The sequence below is a fragment of the Canis lupus genome, chromosome 9 (assembly GCF_003254725.2).
Source record: "Canis lupus dingo isolate Sandy chromosome 9, ASM325472v2, whole genome shotgun sequence".
Classification (NCBI taxonomy): Eukaryota; Metazoa; Chordata; class Mammalia; order Carnivora; family Canidae; genus Canis; species Canis lupus.
Window position 1 is genome coordinate 25,665,356 of NC_064251.1, and position 19,420 is coordinate 25,684,775.

Sequence of the window (19,420 nt, forward strand, 5' to 3'; positions counted from 1 at the left end):
TGAAATCTGTGGCCCCTCTTCAAATTCTGTGGATGAGTATAATTCATTCTATTTTATTGATAGAAGAAAGAGTCTTTAGAAAGAATGAAAGAGGGGGGATATGTATGTATGAAGCCCCCACTTAGCAAATGTACTCATAATCTATTCTTTGCCCAGGATGTTTTTTTTCTCGTCTTAACCATAAATCAGAAAAGTGACAGTGTATGTTGACATACATGCATTATTCCATAGGCACTATTGTAGGTCAGATTCATCTATATCTTTCCCTACTATGGATCAGAAATTCCCAAAGTGGAAATAAAATCCACTCTCTGTACTAAAGATATCTAAGTCTACTTTAACTACATTATGTTCTTGGAGGGGATATCTTAATGGACTAAGTATGAGGTTTGAAATATCTAGACTTCCTGGAACCACAGGTTCAATTCCCAGCCGAATTGGCTCAGTCCTCAAGTCTTCACTGGCAGATAAATTAAGATACTAAGAAGCTTACTGTGCACAGATCTCTTAGATGAGTCGTAGTAACCCATAATCTTATCTATTTTTTTAAGTGGACATTAAACTTGGTACTGCTGTTCTTGACCTCGCTGAAAAATTCTACGTAATCTGCATGGTAAACCTAATGCTTTATCATTCAAAAGAGATGTACCATATAGGATGACAGTGCATCCTCTCCCAAGTCTGAGACTTTTTTTTTTTTTTTTTTAAGGCATCTGGGCTTTGAAATGGGCAGGTTATTGCAATTCCAATTACTTCTTCTTAACTTTTTACCTTTTGTTTTCCTGGACTCAAGCTACCTGTCTTGCCTCACCCTCCAATGCATCTTCCTCTGGACCTGACCTTGACTTGCCTTTCTAGTTTTGGCTACCGATCTTGCTTTGAATTCCAGCACAAGTGAATTCTTCGAGCCCTACTTAACAACTTGGATTCTGGATTTTCCCCTACTCTGACTTCTGAGATTGGTGTGATCCCTCAAATCTTACTTCAGTTTCTGTAGATAGAAAGAGGACATGATACAGTGAAAAAAAAAACCTGGCTTGGGAGAAATTAAGGCAGTTTCTAGCAGGACTGTTTCCTCAACTGCCCCTATTTATTCTTGTCCTGTGCTCTAGTCCCAGCACTACTGAGTAGTTCTGTAATGATGGGCAAGTCATGTGTTCTATCTGCATGTTGGTCCATAGAATGGGTATGCTGGGTCTCATGAGTAGATGGCTCCTTCCAACTTCTAAGATTCTCAGGTCTTCCTTTGTTTTACCCGGACCCTAGTCACCCTTCTCCTGGCTTTAGCTCAATAGAAAAAGGGACTAGGAAGCATTTTAAAACCTAAATTTTATGCACTACCATCATTACTGATAGATGCTGATTGAGCATTAACACTCTGTGTTAAGAATTTTATATAATGCAGAGAATATTGGCACTTTGGACATTTATATTAAGAACGGAGACTCAATAACATAGCCTCTTTATCCATTCATCTTTCGATGGACACTGAGGCTCCTTCCACAGTTTGGCTAATGTGTACATCGCTGCTATAAACATTGGGGTGCAGGTTTCCCAGCGTTTCACTTCATCGGTAGCCTCAAAGAGAAATTTATTTATTTTTATTTTTTATTATTTTTTGAAAGTTTTTAAAAAAGAATTTTTAAAAAAATTTATTCATTTATTTATGATAGACATAGAGAGAAAGAGGTAGAGATACAGGCAGAGGGAGAAGCAGGCTCCATGCCGGGAGCCCGATGTGGGACTCGATCCTGGGACTCCAGGATCACACCTTGGGCCGAAGGCAGGCGCCAAACCACTGAGCCACCCAGGGATACCCTAAAAAAGATTTTATTTATTTATTCATGAGAGACGCAGAGAGAGAGAGAGAGGCAGAGACATAGGCAGAGGGAGAAGCAGGCTCCATGAAGGGAGCCCAATGTGGGACTTGATCCTGGAACTCCAGGATTATACCCTGAGCCAAAGGCAGATGCTCAACCACTGAGCCACCCCAGGTGTCCCTATCTTTTGAAAGATTTTACTTATTTATTTGGAAGAGAGAGAGAGAGAAAGAGAGAGAGAGAGCGAGCGAGGGAGAGCATAAGCAGGGGGTGGGAGGGGCGAGAGGGGGAGGGAGAGGAGGAAGCAGGTTCCCCGCTGAGCAGGGAGCCTGATGTGGAGCCATCCCAGAACCCTGAGATCAGGACCTGAGCCAAAGGCAAGGCGCTTACCTGACTGAGCCACCCAGGCACCCCAAAAAGAAATTTATTTTTAATTTATTGTTATGAGGATTGGAAGATGTGAAATTTACTGGGCAGTAGAAAGTGGCAGTGGAAAGCAGGACTCTGGAGCCAAATGGCCTGCTCTGAATTCAGGTTCCACCATTTAACTAGCTGTGAGACATGAGTAAATCGCTCTCTGTGACTCAATTTTCTCATCTGTAAGATGTGGGTAATGATAAGATCTACCTCACAAGGTCATTATGAGGATAAAATGAGTTACTATTTGAAAAGTGCTTAGAATTGTGCCTGATACATAGTCAGCACTATAGAAATGTTGGCTAGATAAAGAAAAATACTAGAACTATAAATTCCATCCTGCATTTCAAAGTATGTTCTATGCGTGTCCTGAGCATTCCTGAGTAGCAGAGATATTACGGCCCATATTTCATATCTAGAATTAAGTTGTAGGCTTATGTGCACAGAAACATTGATAGGATTCAATATCTTTAAGATTGCTGGAACCAGGGGTGCCTGGGTGGTGGCTCAGACAGTTAAGTGTCTGCCTTGGGCTCAGGTCATGATCTTGGGGTCCTGGGATCGAGCTCTGCATTAGGCTCCCACTCCTTACTCAGCGGGAGTCTGCTTCTGAATCCTCTCCCTCTGTCCCTCCCCACCGCTTATGCAGTTTCTCTCTCTCTCTCTCAAATAAATGAATACTATCTTAAAGAAAAAGAAAAGATTGCTGAGAGAGATTGTGTGTGTATGTGAGAGGGAGAGAGAGAGAAATCTTTCTAACCCACTAAGGAAAAGTCTGTCTCTAAAATACTTTAGAAATTTTTCACTGGTGTGTTGTGCCTAGCTCAAGGACAGGATACAGAACATTTGTGTTAATAAACCTCCCATAGAGAGCACTGACACTTGAATAGCTCTAAATGTTTTCTGACATCTGGTCAGAGCTAATAACAGCTTCCACAGGTTGATTCTGCTTTTGGAGCATCAATCAGATACTGCTGCAGGATTCTGTTAGATTCTCCGATCGTATCCGACATATAGACAAAGGTAGGCATGAGTTAAGCATTGAACTAGGCACTGTGCTAGAACTGGGGAAATGACCTGGCTAATACATTAGACTCCACTTATGTGTTGGCTGTTGTTCCAGGTGTTTCATAAGTATCAACTTATTCTGTTCTTATAGCAACCTTATAGTGCCTATTTGGGTAGGCACTCTCCCATTTTACAGATGAAGAAACTGAGTCATAGAGAAAGTAACTTGTCTAGGTTTCACAGCTAGTGGATGTCAGAACTCATGGGCAAGACTTTAAGCTTACTGGCTGGGGTTCAGGAATTTTAGGAAACTGGAGGGAGAACCAGGCACCACAGATCTGGGCTGAAGGGGAGGTTAGTGTGATGGGATTCCTAATGGCAACACAAAAAAAGTTTAGTTTTGCCCGGTCCATTGTGGGCACCCCAAAAATATGTGGGAAGTACAGATATTCTCTTCAGTTTTGGGAGTTCTGAAGTTTTAATATGAAAAGTTTATTTTGGGACACCTGGGTGGCTCAGTGGTTGAACGTCTGCCTTCGGCCCGGGGTGTGATCCTGGAGTCCCTGGATCGGGTCCTATGTCGGTCTTTCTGTGTGGAGCCTGCTATTCTCTCTGCTTGTGTATCTGCCTCTCTCTGTGTCTCTCATGAATAAATAAAGAAATAATTAAAAAAAGAAAAGTTTATTTTATTTTGGTTTTTATCACATAGACATGGAAATGAAGCAAGAGAATAAGCATCGATTGTCTGGAAGGGTCAGCTGAATCAGCAAAAATAAGTTTTGTGTTGTCATAAAACATTCAATTTTTTACTCACAGGTTCGACCCCTCACCACAGTTTTCCGCCCTCTAAATCTTGCACATGTATTTTTCCTGCTGCTGAACGCCAACATTACCCTCCCCAATTAAAATACCAGGAAGACATTTTAACCCAAACACCATTCTTTAGATTAATGAAATCCAGCAGCAACTCTTTCACCTCTAGACTATTCCAGACCAAGTGCTAATGACCAAAGACCATTCCTCATCTTGGGCTTGGGTAAGGAGCTCTGAGAAATGAATCTTGGGCCCTGTCCAGTTTATAGTGAAAAGTGCACATCACAAAATTTTGTTGCAACATTTGCTTCCTTGTTGACAGTACCTGTGGGAAGGACAGAACATCCAGGCTCAGATCTTGAACTGAAAAACCCTTCTCACTTTTCAACAGTGACCCTTTGGCTTGGAATGCAGGTCAGGCACACTTGTCCAGTTGTGGCCACTACTGGGCTGTCTGCTCTAGGGCTAAAAAAAGATGCTGACTTCCTGGAATATCTGCCCTGCAATTTTTACAGGAACAAGCCTCATTAAATTAAAAATAATAAACCAGGCAATTTTCTTGTCGAAACCTGTTTCTTAGAACTTGCTGTCTGCAAGGGAGCCTTCCAGAATATCTCCTATCCATGTCAGGTTAGGGGATCAACGAGGCTTTGTTATGTGTTGAATTTCAAAGTCTCTTCCTATTGATTCTTCCAATACTGCTGGATGGACATAGGCAAAATCATATCCAGCAAAAGAATGATTTTCTGAATGACCACTCGAAACAAACACATATATATGAACAAACACAATAAATGGTCATCTCTTAAATTTGTTCTATGAATAAATAAACATATAGTACTTTAAGACCCTCTTTATTAGACAAACATATATAAAAATGGAGTAGAATAGAAGTATAATAAAATAGCCACTTGACTGATCATCTAAAAATGCACTTCTGGGGCACCTGGGTGGCTCTGGTTAAGCATCTACCTTTGGCTCAGGTCATGATCCCAGTGTTCTGGGAGTGGACCTGTGTCCCTGATCAGTGGGGAGTCTGCTCCTTCCTCTTCCTCTGCCCTCCCCCTGCTCATGCTCTCTCTCTCTCTCAAATAAATAAAATCTTTAAAAAAAAATAAAAATCCACTTGTATAAAAAGGACATTGTGTAGTCCTTTATCTACCAAGTGTCTTACATATATCATGTCATGTAATCCTCAGGATGTGGGAGGTAGATGTGATAAAGATGAGGAAAGAGGTGCTGGTACTTTAGTAACATGCCCAGTCGTGTGCCAGGTAAGTGACAGATGCAGGCAGGGTTTGGATTTCTCTGTTCCAGCCTCTTTAAACCATTGAGGGTCCTCAACTTAGTGTGTACAGTGGTTTTCAGGTCAGCTGCATTTTCAATACCTTAAAGATATACCTTAAGCATAGACTTTCCAGAACTGACCTCTGTTCCACTGGATTTCAGAATGAATTTCTGGTTGAGGTCCCTGGACATGTACATGTCTTTTCTTTTTTATAAACTCCCCAAATCATTCTATCGTGCAGCCCTGTGTGAGAAGCACCTGGCACACTAATAGCGTCTCAGGCCAATACTTACACTATTATTTCAGGAAAAACTAATACTGCAGTGGGGCTTATTGTAATAGCTCTTGTAAAGGTATGCAGTGCAAAAAAAAATGCTGAAGAAAGAGGGCAAAGTGGAAAACAGGAAAACTCAGGTGCAGAAATTAGAGGCAAATTAATTGAACAAACCTGATACTTTACATAGGTGAGAGGATTTCAGAAAATGAGTTAATCAAGGAATAGTTTCAGAAAGCAAGGGGTTTTAGCCTGAGATGGGATAACTGTTGCCAAATATTTGTAGGGTTGTATTATAGAAACTGGGAAAAGTAAGAGCAATGGGACCTGTGAGCAGGAGCTAATGAGGAGGGATCCCTGGGTGGCGCAGCGGTTTGGCGCCTGCCTTTGGCCCAGGGCGCGATCCTGGAGACCCGGGATCGAATCCCACATCGGGCTCCCGGTGCATGGAGCCTGCTTCTCCCTCTGCCTGTGTCTCTGCCTCATTCTCTCTCTCTCTGTGACTATCACAAATAAATAAAAATAAAAAAAAAAAATAAAAAAAAAAGAACTTTAAAAAAAAAAGGAGCTAATGAGGAGAGTTAGGCTCAGCATTAGGAGGATCCTGCAAACTCTGGATTGCTCCCCTAACCCCAGTCCTGGGGAAAAATCGTGCCCACCAGGTAGGAAGCCCCACCCCACTGTAGGGTTAAGGAGGGACTAAGAGGCCACATTGACAGTCCTGTTCTGACTGGGAAGTTGGCTTTATCCTCTATAATTCCTTATTCTCTTTGCACTCTCCTATTCATGCTTCTCAAAATACCTGTGTAGAATAAATAAAGGTATACATTATTGATATGGATTTAACAGTCAGAAAAATTGAATCAAGTTAAGGTGAATTGCCAGAAGTGATGGACTTGCTAGCAAAGCTGAGAACAAATCTGTCCTTTCTGGCCTTTTTCTCTCTTGTGCTTCCTGGCCCCAACCTATAAACTGTTTAGGTGCCTAAGAAGCCCTAAAGCACCTTGGAATATAGCCTGAAAACTGCTACTTCAGGCCAATCACCTTGGAATTTATTTTATTTTATTTTGAATTTATTTTTATTAAATGTTTTATTCATTTATTCATGAGAGGGAGAGAGAGAGAGAAAGAGAGAAAGAGAGAGAGAGAGGCAGAGACACAGGCAGAGGGAGAAGCAGGCTCCATGCAGGAAGCCCAATGTGGGACTTGATCCCAGGACTCCGGGATCATGCCCTGAGCCAAAGGCAGACTCTCAACTGCTGAGTATCCCAATCACCTTGGAATTAAAAATGCAGATTACTGGGCACCACCTCAGACTTACTGAATCACAATTGTGAGAATGGGACCCAGGAATCTGAATGCACACCAATTTAGACTTCTGTCTGAACTAGGGGACAGGAAACCTGATAATCTTTGTTGTACATACTATTCTTTGTAATTGATAGATTTCTTTGAGTCCAAAAAACATCACCAGGTGAGTACCTTTCCATATAAATGTTTCATTGTCCTTGCTTTATATTTACATAGGTACAAATATTTATATAATGATCACAAGTTCATGTATTTACAGAAGTAGCAGATGGCTGCAAAGGTGATATGAATGTATCTGAGTCATTGGTAAGGGTTCCTTGTGTATTTTACAGGCCTGGGTAAATGTCAACCTTTACTTAAATTATAGCAGCATAGAGTGTATGGATATGGGAATAGTACAGCATTAGAAAAAAATTCCCTGCCCTTCCCATAGGCTCTGAGTAAGTATCCCATTGGATTAACTGGAGTCCACTTGATTGCTACAGTTTCAATAGCTTGTTCAGACATCGATCGCTGTCATGTCACTGGGAGAAAAGGATTAATAATAGGGTGCTCAGGTTGGCTCAATACTGCTGATAGTGCCTGACAAAAGACCGTTAGTAGGACTCCCACGGGGATGCTGCCTGCATAGGAAAGCTACAAGCAACATCATTCAGGATTCCGCAGAATAATGATTAACTCCAGAACTTCAGCCTACAAAACCCAACCAACGGTTTCTATTATTTCCAAATAAATTCACTCCCTGATCTTCCTTCTCTTAGGCTCACAGATGATCCAGAGTTGAATTCCCTAGTGGGTGCCCATGACCATGATGGTGTCCTTGTGTAAGTCATTGTGTCTTGATTATTTCCAAGAGATGCATTTCTTTTTGTTCAGTCCCGATCATAGAAAACAGTAAGAGACAAGAGAAATTTGGTTTGGTCAGTGCTTCCTGTGCAAATTTTACAGGAGAAATGCTCCACCTCCACTGTGTGTTCCAACTCAGTTGGGATTAGCGGTTGTGGCTACTAGGTATCACAATTTGGGGAGGACACCAGTTCTGAGCAGCCCATTTAAAAGAAACTCAATTTCAGCTACAGAAAATAAAAGGGAGCTACTTCACAATGGGGTTCAATGCTTAATTAAAATTAAGACGAAGGAGAATATTAAGAGGAAATAGTGATGACTCTATCACAAAAGCAAAGTGAAAGATTTGCAATGCTAGAATGTGTGCTTCTTTGCTGTGCTATGTCTTCCCTGTTTTGCCAAGATTTGGAGTAAGGGACTAGAAAGAAGGGGGAAAGTTCTGACTTCTAGTAAAAATAACAGTTTGTAATTTGAACAGATGAAATATAACACTACAAAATTTAAGCCCAGTGGCTTTCCTCTCTGGGTGCCCTACCCTTCCTTACATGACAAGAGTTTCAGGTTGGTGGGTTGTTTGTTCTTGGCAGTGAAAGGCGCTTAAGGACATTTGTCTCCAGAGCTAGTAATTTAATAACTACATGACTTCTTATTCAAGTGCATTTAGATAATTTTCAGAGTTTTCATAACAGCTTTATTTATCGACGCTTTAATGCCTTTCCTCTTAAGAGCTCAAGATGCTGGTTATTTAACATTATAATCCAGATATGAGAATTAAAAAGGCATTGGGTGCCATACTGCTATCTCCAGTGATAGCGCCACTAAAAATAACACAATTAACTTGATGTCAGCACTCAGCTTGTTCTTATATATAGGTTTCTTAAAAATATCCAGACTACTTTAATTAGAGCCACAGACTATTTTAATTATTCCTAAAAGACTGAGTATACTCCACTGACTACGGTAAATATATGACATAGAAGACAGTTCTCTAGGAACTTATATATGCTAATGACTGTGTTCTTCAGTCACACTCACAGGGAGACGAACAATTGTTCAGGATGAAGTTGATACAGGGCTACACATGGACAATTGTGAAGACAACTGAGGCTACATGTCACCTGGCATTGTGGAAATGGCATCCAGAGCTCAAGACATCAGAAATGCAAAATTCAAGGTAAATATGTTGTTCATTTCAATTCAATTGTAATGAGATCCAATTCAATCCTGTAAACCTTCATTTGGTGTCTGTTATGTGTCAGAAAATGTTCTGAAAGCCCTAGGGGTAGTAAGATAAATAAGAAATAAATTTAACTTTCAAGGAGTTATTTTTCTGGTAGGAAAGACAGATGAGTAACACAATAGACATTATGAATAAAAAGCAACATTTTAGACATATGCATTGATACAAAACTGATAAAGGAGATAAGTAGTAGCATCTTATGGTAGAATATATATCAGTTTTAAAACCATGTAAACTTGGGGGTCCCTGGGTGGCTCAGCAGTTTAGCCCCTGCCTTTGGCCCAGGGTGTGATCCTGAGGTCCCGGGATCGGGTACCACATCAGGCTCCCTGCATGGAGCCTGCTTCTCTCTCTCTCTCTCTCTCTCTCTCTCTCATGATTAAATAAATAAAATATTAAAAAAAATAAAACCATGCAAACTTTGGTTTAAATCCTAGATCTTCCAATTGCTTGCTATAAAGATTTGGGGAAGGGAGCCCCGGTGGTGCAGCGGTTTAGCGCTGCCTGCAGCCTGAGGCGTGATCCCGGAGACCCTGGATCGAGTCCCACATCAGGCTCTCTGCATGGGGCCTGCTTCTCCCTCTGCCTGTGTCTCTGAGCCTCTCTCTCTCTCTCTCTGTCTCTCTGTGTCTCCATGAATAAATAATCTTAAAAAAAATAAAATAAAGCTTATGGGAAAATATTTTAACTGTTTAAGCCTTGGCTTTATGTTTTGAGAATTGGGATAACACAAACTTTGAAATGCTTTATGAAGATTAAACAAGGTAAGATTTGTAAAAGGTATCAAACAGAGTTCTGGCATGAGTTTCCTAGCAGGAGCTTGAGAAATGTTAGGTTTTTCCATGTGTGTGTCTGTGTGTCTGTGTGTGAAAGCTTCACAGAGGGGACAAAGACTGAGCCTGGGTTTCGAAGGATGAATAGAAGTTCTCTAAGAATACAGAAACAATAGATAGAGAAAAAAAGAGGTGTAAAAAGTAGGTAATGTAAAAAGGGGGCTGAATAGCAAAGGGAAATAAAACTAGAGAGATGGCACTGATCTACAAAGAAACTCAGAAATGAACAAAAATGTACATACTTAGGGAGCATCACAGAATGTGTGAACTTGTAGCACTAAGCATCATTATAATTGAAGGTCAAGAAGTAGCAGACTATCCTAACTTGCTATGTTACTGTGAAGTTGGAACAGAGTTGCAAAGGTTAGCTTTCATTCTTCCAGTGAGTTCATCAATGTTGTTTGTAATTTCACTTAGTAGGGGACTGAAGAATAAGATCAACTGCAGCAAAACTCTGGAATGGGAAATGTAGTCATTTTATCCTATGCCAAGGTAACAAGAGCAGAATTCTCATAATGCTACTGTACAATGTGTTAAATTGGGACAAGCATGATTAGAGACATGTTTAATTGCCCACGAAGCACAGCATTTAGCAGCTTAGCAAAACCGAGGATGCCTGATAATATTAGTGCTTTACCTCCCAAATCTGGCTCATAGCACTGAGAACACATTCTTTGCAAGTGTAAGATGCTACTCCACTCCCAAAATAACATCACCTGGAGGCAAGTCTCAGGTGCACTTGGATCAGTTATCATAGCTCTTGCCCTTGTTTTACTCACAATGAACCTATAGTCAAACATACCAAACATACCAGAGCATACTCTCTTTCCTACTACAGTCTGGTATTAGCTCAAGGGACCACATTTCCTTTTTTTTTTTTTTTCCTTCTTTGAGTAATTGTTTAGGATGATCCATTGATTTAAGAGGGAAACCACCCCAGGCTCTTAGATGGAACTGCAGGCACAATTTAAGGATAAAATTCACATAAACTCACCAGAAAAGATGTTCAGCCTTTTTAAAATAGTTACCTTGGCATGGAATGATGGTGTCCTTTCAAAATCAGGGACACTACAATCAATCATAGAGTTAATAAGGTTCAATCAAGCTCTTTAAAGTTGAGAATGCTCTCTGATATTCTTTTATTTAGTCAATAAACAGAAACTGAGCACCTTCAAAGTTTTAGGTACTGGAGAGACAAAAATGATTACGGTAATTGCCCTCAAGGAATTCACTCTAGAAAAGGAAAGTAAACATATAATTATAATACAATCATTTGTATTAATGCTTCTACCAAATTCCATGGAATCACAGAGGAGACTAACCCTTATGAAACCTTGAATATTGCATATAGTTATTGGAATACACCCTATGCAGAAGCTTAAGCTCCATAGTTGGTTCTAAATATTCATTGAATTAATGAATTAAAGTGACAAACCCCAAAATATAAATTATCTGTAATATTAAGTTATTTAGTCACTTATTGAAATTGAACAAAGAAACCTAACAAGCACTTGGTATGAATTTGGTAGTCTGCAAAATACTATGAGACCATGGAAGAGTGTTTGGCAATGGAAAGGGAGGGACAAATAAAGATGCTAACATGAATTGTAAAGTTGAATTGAATCTTGAAGGAAAAGTAGGATGTCACTGGACATACAATTCACTGGAACAGGATTTCAGACAGAGAGAAAAGCGTGTGCCAAGGTGAGCAAGAGTGTGTTTTGGTCCAGGGGACTACTTGGAAACACTTTAGTATATCTGTAGACATAGGGTGCTTGTAGGGGAGTGATAGGAGATGAGAACAGGTAGTCATAATAGTAAATCAATTTATTGTCAAGGGCTTACTACATGCCAGACACTGGGCTGTGCACTTTATAAGTATTATATCATGTAACCATCAAAGTAACACTAAGAGGTAGGTACTATTATTATCTCTACTTCACAGATAAAGGAACTTGAGGGCAGTCTGGGTGGCTCAGCGGTTCGGCCCAGGGCATGATTCTGGAGACCCGGAATCGAGTCCCACGTCGGGCTCCCTGTATGGAGCCTGCTTCTCCCTCTGCCTGTGTCTCTGCTTCTCTCTCTCTCTCTCTCTCTGTGTGAGTGTGTGTGTCTCTCATGAATAAATAAATAAAATCTTAAAAAAAAAAGGAACTTGAATTCAGTGAGGATAAGCAACTTGCCCATGATTATACAACCATTAAGTCATGAAACTAGATTCTTTCTTTCTTTCTTTCTTTCTTTCTTTCTTTCTTTCTTTCTTTCTTTCTTTCTTTCTTTCTTCCTTCCTTCCTTCCTTCCTTCCTTCCTTCCTTCCCTCTTTCTTTCTTTCTTTCTTTCTTTCTTTCTTTCTTTCTCTCTCTCTGATTTTATTTGAGAGAGAGAGAGCACATGAGCAAGTGTGTGAGCAAGTGTGTGAGCAGAGAGAGAGGGAGAGAGAGAGAATCTCAAGCAGATTCAGTGTTAAGCGCAGAGCTGGACATGGGGCTCAATCTCACAACTTGAGATCATGACTTGAACCAAAACCAGGAGTCAGAGACTTTTAACTGACTGAGCCATCTAGGTGCTCCCTGAAGCTAGATTTCAAGTTCAGCTCTTTCTGACTCCTGAGATCACCTACTTAACCAGCATTAGTTTTACTTTGTATATTAAAAAAGTATTTATTATGCCTTAACCACTCCAGACTTCCATTTCCCAAGTACAATAAGGGAACAACATACAGTTTTCAGAACTAGAGTAAAACAAGAAAAATAAGGTCTATAAAGTGATTTTTTTCATAAAGTTATATAATTATTCAATATGAGAGACTTTATGTTGAACTTGTGTTCTTTATGTCTTCCGACATCAAACTACTTTGTGAAATTATGTTGATAGAAGGTGATAGTTATTTTAAAAATATTTTCATCAAAATTAAAAAATGTCAATCCCATACTTTTCCAAATTCTGGAATCACTGCTCTAAGCTTTGAAGGTATGCTGCTCTACAAATGGTTGTGTAAAACATGCTATAGCATTTAAATTTGTTCTGAAAGCCATGGGCAGTCATTTAAGTATTGTTAGTAGGAAAATTATAAAATTTGCATTTTAGAGGTATTATTCCTTTATGAGTATTGCGGATGGATTGGAGGTAGATGCTGAAAGGGAAGATCAGCTGGAAGACGAGCATAACAGTCCAACAAAGAGATGATGAGAATCTTCAACCAAAACTAAGGCAAGAGGATGAAGAGAAGGACATTGTTTCAAGGGACACTGAAGGGTAGACTCAATGGGCCTTGGTGGCCAATGCAACATGGGGTGTTCAGGAAAGAGAGGAATCTAGGACAATTTCCTATCTCCAAACTACAATACTTCAAAAAGTGGATCCTCCTGTATAAGATTTTGTATATAGGCAGAAAAGTAGTTGGTAAGGAGAGAGATAGCTAATGAGTTCAGTACAGACATGTTTTGATTTCAAGGACAATCAGATAAAGATGATTTTTAAATATTGATTCTACCTCACCAAGCTTCTGAAAAAAAAAAAAAAGATAATCTAATACAGTCATGATGCCTGATATAGAGTTAAGATTCAAGGCCTAAACAATAAATTTTGCTACATAAAATAAAAATTTTAGTAAATGTACAAAATTAGTCTTAGGGACGGGTGTGATTATCATATGACTGTTTTTATACTGTGAGCATTGTTATACTTCATTGTTAAGATGAATCAGAGAAATGTTAGCGGGCTGGCAAAATGTTTGGAAGGCTAGTAGGTTATTTTGGACCTATCACAAAGACTAAAACAGTAGTTACAACGGGCTTTGAGATCTTCAAATGAAAGATACCCAGAAGAACACATTATTAATGTTGGCTATGAAGATATATAGAGAGGTATCTTTAGTAATCCAGAAAAGCCTATAGGTAAAGACAATGACTAAGGGACTTGGAAACAGATATACTTGATATTATTTCTGAATTTCTAAGAGAGTAAATAGTAACAAATCAAATGCACCATTTAAAAATATGAACACTTGGGGTGACAGCAGCTTCCTGAAGACAGAAATGAATTTAACACGACATCCATCTCTGGACAATGAATTCACATTCCATCCTCACGCCACCCCAATTAAAGGGAAAGAATCTCGACCTGACAATCTGCCCTTCAGTACCTCAGATCTGGGCTGAGGGCAGATCTAGTGACCTCCTCCTGAATAAAAGGGGGAAAGGGATTGGGCAGTAAATTCTGTCCTGGCGAACATCAGCCCGGTAGTAAATCGGAATCCTCTCCGTGCCCTCTTTATTATCACATTCACAGCATGAAGTTATGAGCTTCCTCAGAGCTCCTGCTATAAAAATGTGATGGATGGTGGGGAAACCTCAGGGAGTTAATCTATTCTTCCATTAAATTTTACTTTAATTGGTCTGTGAGTCAATCAGAAACTCACTAGACAGTGAATTAAGAAAGAAAAGAATGAAATAGAAAAAGAGCTTTCTTTTGCAGTTACTATATTATAATGCAGGATTATTCTTCCATTGAAAGAAAAGGGAGACCATTGGTCCATACAAATAATCCCTGGCTCTGTAAAGAAAATGAGAGAAAAACAGGCAACCATGAATCCTACTCACTGGTGACATTAATACATATGACATTTACACACACTCACACATACCCCACCAAGCAAAAGCAGACTTCTCAGACCCTCTCCACCCCCACTCCCAGTAATTAGAATGAGAGAGAGAAGAAGAGAGAGAATGGAAACAAATCTGAATTGCTGCCTCTAAGAAAATTAATATAAAGAAAAATAAGCTGTTAAGAATCTCTATCATCATAACATAACCCTGTCAATACACAAGAAGGTAGATGTTAAAGACCAAGGATGGATCAGCTGAAATTTTCATAGGTTCAGTTAGCAAAATGTTTATGCAGTATTTAAGGCCATAATGGGCTCTGATAAAGATTCTCAGAATCTAATAATGGCCTCTCCGGACTTCTTGTCTAATTAGTGGAATAGGAGCAAGCCAGCTTGGAACTGAGCATTGCTTGCAATGAAGAAGAGGGAAAAGGAAAGACAAAGCTGAAAGAAAAATAAACCAGAGTGAAGCAGAAGAAAAACAAGAGCAGCCAGGGCTTTAAAAACTGTGCTCCCAAGCTGACAACTGAAGTTTATGCCTTGAAATATATGATAATAAGGTTTTATGGGAGTGAGCCCCAGGGACCCAAATGTCTCTCTGTAAACAACGGACTTCAGGGAAAAGCCAAGGTTTGAATAATGTACTCAGTCACCCTCATGATTAAAAAAAAAAAAGGAAAAAGAAAAAAGAAGAAGAAGAAGAAGAAGAGGAGGAGGAGGAAGAAGAAGCAGCAACAGCAGCAGCAGCAGCAGCAGCAGAAGCAACAGCAGCAGCAGCAGCAGCAGCAAAGAGCAATGAAGACAGGAAATACCTCCCTTTATTCTAACCATAGAACCCTGCCTGAGTAGCAACTCAGGCATTTACCCTCAAATGCCCTCTGAGGGTAAAGACAATTGACGACCAGTGTAGAAATACAGTTGTCCCATGTTAAGACAAGGAATTTAAGCCTCAGCTGCCTTAAAAACCTGAGATTGTATGAGAAGAACCTAGTAAAGTGCTGCCCGTCCACCCTTAACGCATGGGCAATATATGTCCAGGAACCACATGGTTTATTGTGCAGTGGAGCTGCAGTGGAATTACTGTAGGGACATCAGATAGACTGAACCCTTGAAGCGTGTACTATTTATCCCCAGTGCTGCAAAGGGTTACACCTGAAAGTGCTGCCCATTTCCACTGGTCCACAGTTCAGACCAGGTTACCTAGTGGGATATTGCCAGCTGAACTCCATACATAGTATGATGATTTCCTTTGGAGACTAGGGTCAGGTAAAGCTCGAAGGTAGCCTTAAGCAACTGCTAAATGATCAAAGTCCCCAGTGTACCCTGAGACTAAATCAGGTTGCCTTTAAAATTCTTCATCCTCAAAGACAACAGCTCTATCCTCTTTCTATAAATGTAAGGCCATGAGACAGTAAAGTGCTATTTCTATAGGCATTAGTTCCACCTTATATATTAAAAAGGTATTTGTTGTGCCTTAATCACTCCAGGTCTGGGATCATAAGGGACCTTGTTTCTTGGTGGGAGGCTATAGTGTGAAAGGTTACTTAGTCATCACTAGCCCCTAGCGATGCTGGAACACCACACATGGGGCTCCTCAAACAGGAAGTCAAAGCCAGGCATGACCCCTAGATGAACTCGGTGCATTTTCGGGCAAGGGGCCTGATGAATCTCCAGGGACAGTGCTGCTCTGTGCCTCTGTGTTCGTATGTATGTGTTTGCTCCTCTGCGTGCGTGCATGGAGGTGGGTGGTGCTGAAGGAAGGAGGGTGTGAAGGTTCTGGATAATTATGAAAATTAGATCTTTTACAGCAGGCTTCAAGCTCAATTTGGGCTGACAGCTCATGAACAGATCATCTGAAGTCTTAATAGGCCAATGCTGGTTCAATAGTTGTATGGTTAAATCATGCACATTTGTGCCACAGCTGACACAGAAAGCAGACCCACATGCCTCAGAGGGATCATGTGGATGAGTCTATATTTAACATTCTTCCTCTCTGGGGAAGGCTAAACAAAGCAAAACAAAACATGTCTAAAATCATGCTTAAAACTTTTGCCAGCCAAATAAATATTCTGGCATTCTTTTCACTATAAAATGCCTAATAGTAGAATTGATACATGATAAATAAAGCTATTCTAAACATATTTAATCTTGATGCTTTCTGAATCCAGCAGTAAGAGATACTATCTTCCAAGCTACTGATCTATATTCACAATCAACCTGCCAGGTCAGGGTGGGAAAATTTTTTTTCCCTACTTTTTAGTTACCTGTCCTCAAAGCACTGACTCTCCTGGCTTCCAAACTTTGGTGGTAGCTTTGTCAAATGATGGCAAGATATTCAGGCCCCTGACACATCCTGAATTCTGAGAGAATGTGTTTCCTGAATGTTCCTGATAATGGGCTAGTACTAAAGGGGTTAATGAGGTTTTGTAAGGCAGTATTTCCTCTTTAAGGGAAAAAAAAAGTCCAGCAACATTAGCAGCATTTTCTTCTTATTTTTCTCTGTGTTTGCCGTAATGGCTCCTCCTTGCAGCTTCACATGGGGGAAGGGATAAAGCACTATTGCTAACCTGCCTGGCATCTGGCTTCCAGCAGGGAGAGAGGCTCATCCACCTCACCCCTCAGGCTTCTTTCACTGAATTAGCCGTATTAAGTGCCTTGGTAGCCCAGGGAATGAACGTCGTCGATCAGTGCCTGAGAAGGCATGTTTGGAGGGTATAATTCTGCCGGAAGAGAATGGACTCCCCAGCACATGGGCCTAAACTGCAGAGTAACAGAGCCCTAAATCTCCAGTTGCAGATTTACAGCCCCCATTCCCCTTCTTTACTGCAAATACAATCCGGCAGTAATGGTCTAACACAGCAACACCATCACCAACTGGCTGATGGCTCGCATAAAAGCAATGTCAACCAAAAACTATGAGTTTATAAAAGGGAACAAACCCTCAACAGTGACAAGAACATGAAACCCATTAACAATTTAAACACTCTCCATTTTTTATTTCCTACCTTGAAGCTATTATTGCTGATAGAAAGCTTCTCGGTGGAGTTAACCACTGCAAGGGAGGGTTTGGAAGCTAGCTTAACTCCTAAGACAGGAGGTTATGTGGTTTGAACCATTTGATGGTGTGGTTTGAACCTTTGTTAATAGGAATGCCACCTGGTAACCTGTCGCTGAGAAGAAGGTCTCAGAAAACTGCAAGTGTGATAGGACCTCCCCTAGTAGGGCTATCAAATTATTCTCAGGAATCACACTGAATAAATATGGTTGGGATAGACTTGCTGGTCTATTGAATACGTCAAGACTTGGGCCCTGTGCTGTAGAAGTAATGGTAGAATGTTTTTTAGAAGAACTTCTGTGAATATCAATGATAAATCTTGGACTTATGCAGTGTTTATATGTGGTAGGTTTTACTTCCGTGATAGTTCCAATCCTTGAAGGGACACTGCCACCAGAATATTTCTGTTCTGTGAATGGACTATACCTGAGCTATGATATAAAATGTAATTTCTCACACATTATTACCACCTTCTAGTCTTTACATAATCAGACACAAAAATTATAACTAATTTGCCCAACTTCTCTATAGGACTTTCATTAAAAAAATTATTACTATGGAATTCTTGGGAAAAAATGATTGAGCAACCCATCTTCCTCTCCCCCTCCTCCCACCAGTGAAAAAGAAGACATGACCTTAAAGAGATATAGAAGTCCACCATTGGGTGATTTACCTCCCAAACAAAAATTCTTCCCTCTGTTCTTTAAATCAGACAAACCCAATGGCAATAACAAAGTCATTCCTCTTATAATTTTGAGCATTTTGTGTATATAATTTGGTAAACAATTCATCTTTTAGAAATAGGGTCTTAGCACTAGAAAAGAAAGAAATTCTGTTTTTGCAAAGAAAAAAAGGTTATATTGAGTATGGTTACATATATCCATACAAATAGTGCAAATGAAGTTAAAGTTCCTGATTTACATATATTGTGCTGATTATTTGAGCAATTTAATATAAAATTTAATCTGTACTAATGGGCCTGGGGGAAGTGCAAATAAAACTGAGAAATAAATACTTATTTTGCAGTAAAATGAATACCATCTATCTATCTACATAAACATAGGCTTCAGTGACACAGTATTGTAAGAATATTCCCATATTTGTGGCACTTTAAAAATGCATTGCCTCACAAAGGAATATCAACCCATCTGTAGTCTCTCTTAACCTGGGTTAGTTTTAAGAGAGGGGTCATTTCATGCTGCTTTTGTTACATGTACATAGATTTTGAACTGAGCAGACATGCACCTGTTGGTTTTAAGCGTCTCCTCCTCCAGGGAAAAGAAAAAATGTTGAGGAGAAGGAAAACAAGAGAAGTTAAATAAAAGACAAGAAAGAAAGGAACTAACAAAATAAGTTATTTTTTTTTCTCCCAGTGGGCAAGAAAATCAAGCTACAGTAATTTTCATTATAATAGTGTTAGAAAATGGTTAGCCTTAATGCCTGATAATGACAGAGCTAATATGGTTCTGCTTTCAGTGTGGATAACGTTTAAGGAAGTAGCAGAATGTATGGCAGCTTTTTGGATCCTATGCAATCAACTCCAATGAAGCCTTTTCTGTAGCTTGAGTCATAACCATAAATACTGACCCATCCCCACATTCCAGTAACAAAGTCCTTCCTTCCTCTTGTGCCCCTAAACAAAGGGGACAACAGTGTGTTCGGTGGGAACATCTTGAAATAAGATATCACTCCCCAAATGGAAGGAAGTCACAGGGGAGATTGACGCCATAAAGGCAGTTCTATCCTATTGAAACGCCAGCAGATGGGGTCATAAACATTTCCTTCTCCCCTTGCTAACAGCCACCGAGTCAGCTTCATCTTTATCTTTATCTTTATCTTCCTGTCAGGTCATAAATACCTCTCACTCAAGCCTCACGCACAGCTGGGCCATGCCAGGCAAGTTTACTTC

General features: G+C 40.0%; 1 protein-coding gene and 1 long non-coding RNA gene across 4 annotated transcripts in view; one reads left to right on the top strand and one right to left on the bottom strand.

Moving 5' to 3' along the window:
• SKAP1 (src kinase associated phosphoprotein 1) overlaps positions 1-19,420 on the bottom strand; it is a 287,224-nt gene that overhangs the window by 84,951 nt on the left and 182,853 nt on the right. The window lies entirely within an intron of this gene.
• LOC125755827 (uncharacterized) lies at positions 7,422-9,705 on the top strand. 2 transcript variants are annotated; one of them, XR_007413203.1, is made up of 3 exons: positions 7,422-7,755; positions 8,803-8,951; positions 9,455-9,705. It is a non-coding gene; the product is annotated as an uncharacterized LOC125755827 (long non-coding RNA). The 2 variants fall into 2 exon arrangements; XR_007413202.1 differs by lacking the exon at positions 7,422-7,755 and having other exon boundaries at positions 8,321-8,951.